This window comes from Carlito syrichta, unplaced genomic scaffold, assembly GCF_000164805.1.
Source record: "Carlito syrichta isolate Samal-C Ts95f unplaced genomic scaffold, Tarsius_syrichta-2.0.1 Scaffold107995, whole genome shotgun sequence".
NCBI classification, from domain to species: domain Eukaryota; kingdom Metazoa; phylum Chordata; class Mammalia; order Primates; family Tarsiidae; genus Carlito; species Carlito syrichta.
Window position 1 is genome coordinate 1 of NW_007052091.1, and position 3,272 is coordinate 3,272.

Consider the following 3,272-nt stretch of genomic DNA (forward strand, 5'->3'; position numbering starts at 1 on the left):
ACGGGGCTCGTGGGGTTTGTGCTAGAGCGATCGGCAAGCTCAACAGAAGCGGGGCCGGCTTTCTGCGAAGACTCCCCCGGAGGGTTCTGGAAGGAGCGCCTCAGGGCCGGAGGGGGCCGCGGCGTGTTTGCTTTGAGTGGGGGACGCGTTCTGGAAAGAGCCTTTAGGTGAGAGACGCTCGGAGCTCTGGCTGGAGTCTAGGTCTTTGTCTTTGAGTCTCTCGCTCTGTCGCCCAGACCGGAGTGCCGCGGCCGCTCCCGGCCCGCAGCCTCGACCTGCCGGCTCCGGCGACCCTTCCGCCTCCGCCTTCCGAGGAGCCGGAATCGCAGGCACGTGCTACCACGCCCGGCTGACTTTTTGACTTATCGTAGAGCTGAGGCCTCGCCAGATTGCCCAGGCGGGCCTCGAGCCCGCGGGCTCAGGCAGTCCGCTCACCTCAGCCTCCCAAAGCGCGGGATTACAGGCTGAGCCACCCAGCCCAGCTTGGAGTCTAGGTCTTAACATCGAGGTTGTTGTGTGACCGTGGCTGAGTTAGTTAGTTCATCTAGTTTGGATCTCAGCTGTAAGATGAAGGGGCTTTTCTAGATGGGTGATTTCTATCAAACTCACCTTTGAGTGCTTTTTTACAAGTTAGATTCTCCCGTTACAGTCCAGACTTTCTGAATCCACGTGGGACCTGAGTAACTATGTTTTATTGTTTCTCCTGTTCATCTCTTGTTAGCAACGGCTCTTCTCTATGATCTCCAAGAGCGTTGCAGCTGTCCCTAATGCCCTGGTTCGGGGAGTAGAAGGGCAATACCAGCTACCATTTACTTAGAGCTTGCAGGGTATAGGGTACCAGGTAGTTAGCTAAAGTAGTTTACAGCCCTTATGTACTTATTACACAGCACCATAGAGGCTGAGTGGATCGTCTTTACAGAAAAGGAGTTGGAGGCTGGACATGGTGGCTCACGTCTGTGATCCTAGTACTCTGGGAGGCGGAGGCGAGAGGATTGCCTGAGCTCGGGGGTTGGAGACCAGCCTGGGCGACTTGGCTAGGCCTCGTTTCTACAATAAATCAAAAATTAGCCGAGTCTGGTGGTACGTGCCTGTGGTTCCAGCTACTCAGAAGGCTGAGGGCGGAAGGATCACCTGAGCCATCAGGTTCAGCCTGCGTGGCTGTGAGCATGCCGTTGTGTTCCAGCCTGGGTGACAGGCTCTGACTCAAAAAAAAAAAAAAAAAGAGAGATAGAGATTCAGAATGTTGAAGTTATTTGTCCCCGAGTCCCCAGCTTGTAAGTGGTGGAGCCATTGAACTCAGGTCTACCTGTCTTCAAACCTGGGCTCTAAACTAGTACCACTGAAAAATCTGAGTCATCTGATGGTAGACACTGCCAGTATTAGAGAGGGTTCAGTAGACAGCTGAGGAAGAGTGAAAGATGGAAATGAGGAGAGGGGAAGTAAAGTTGTCACCTAACGTTCCTTTTTGGAACGGGATGCAGACAAAATGAGCCGGCTCTGCGTGCTGCCCGACAGCGCACTGAATTCACTCTCGTGGCTAAGTGAGTTCAGCGAGGCTTTCTGGTGGGGCACTGTGTTGTCTGAGAGGTCGGCTTGCCTTCAGTCTGTGAGCTCCAGGATGGGTGGTGCTGGAGCTAATGTGGGAAGAGGCCCTCTCCTGCCCTGCCCCACGGTGTTCTCTCTAATGAACCTTTGCCGGCGTGGCGGGAAAGACCCCAGCAACACATTTGCCAGGCTGGAGAAGCTGACGATCTGTGCGTGTTCTCGGGCCTTTCAGAGCTGGGGCAGTAAACCAAACAGGGTTGTGGAGCTGCACTCCCTGAATCTCGTCTTTGACCTCACCTGTCGTGGCTTTTCTTGTGTCTCTGTAGTGGCAAAGCGCAAGTCCCTCTTTGATAATAAAGCAGTGGAGATGGAGCAGCTAACGAATATTATCAAACACGTGAGGTACTAGCCGTACGGAGAACCCGGCATTCTGGTCAGATCGCTTCTGTCATTTTCCATTGCCCAGAGGCCCAGAGCAAGCTTTCAGAGCCAGCCCCAAATCCTGTTCTGCTTTGAATCAGTAAGCACTAAATGATCATCTGCCGTGTGCAAAGCACCCAGCTGGGCACTGGTAACACAACCATGAGGTAAGATTTTGCCTTCCAGAGCTTCTCGTCTAGAACAGTGATCCTCACCTTTTTGGCATCAGGGACCGATTTTGTGGAAGATAATCTTTCAAGGACACCGGGAGGGGGTCGGTACGGGAGTTGGGAGGTAGGGAACATCAGGCAATAGATTCTCAAAAGGAGGACAGAACCTAGATCCCTCACATGCGCCCGTCACAATAGGGTTCGTGCTCCTATGGGAATCTGATGCCACGGCTGATCTGGTAGGAGGCAGGTTCCACTCGCCCACCCCTCGCCTCCTCCTGTGTTGCCTGATTCCTAACAGCCCACAGATCAGTTCTAGGCTGCAACTTGCGGGTGGCGGACCTCTGGTCTAGCCGCGTTATCCAGCTCTGTAAACTCATACTTACTTAATTTTGTTTTATTTTATTTTTGAGTTGGAGTCTCACTCTGTCGCCCAGGCTGGAGTGTAGTGGCACACTCACAGCCACCACAGTGTCAGTCTGCTGGGCTCTGGGGATCTTTCTGCCTCAGCCTTCCAAATATTCAGAACTACAGGTGCACGGTACCACGTCCAGCTCATTTTTTAAAAATTTAATGTAGAGAGGAGGCCTGCCAAGTTGCCCGAGCTGATCTCGAACCCATGGACTCAGGCCCTCCACCCGCCTCGGCCTCCCAAAGTGCTGAGATTATAGACTGAGCCACTGAGCCAGGCCTATTTTATTTTTATTTTTTGTTATTTTTATTTTTATTTTTTGAGTTGGACTCTCACTGTCACCCAGACTGGAGTGCAGTGGCATGCTCCCGGCCACCGCAGCCTTGACCTGCTGGGCTCCGGCAATCCTTCCTCCTTAGCCTTCCAAGTGGCTGGAACTACAGGTGCGCACTACCATGCCTGGCTAATTTTTGACTTATTGTAGAGATGAGGTCTTGCCATGTTGCCCGGGCGGGTCTCGATCCTGTGGGTTCAGGCAATCCACTCGCCTCGGCCTCCCAAAGTACTGGGATTACAGACTGAGCCACCAAGCCTGACGTATTTTAATTTTTTTTTATTATAAAGACGTGGAGTACAATTCAGGGTTAGGTATACAATCGTTGATTATACAGGTACTCTTGTTGATGAGGTATGCCCCTCCCTCTCCTAGCAGTTTCCCTCAACTG

The 3,272-nt window shown here is 52.5% G+C and overlaps 1 pseudogene; it reads left to right on the plus strand.

Annotated features, from left to right (window-relative positions):
• Positions 1 to 70: 70 nt before the first annotated feature.
• Positions 71 to 3,272, plus strand: part of LOC103270716 — a 14,826-nt pseudogene continuing 11,624 nt past the window's right edge.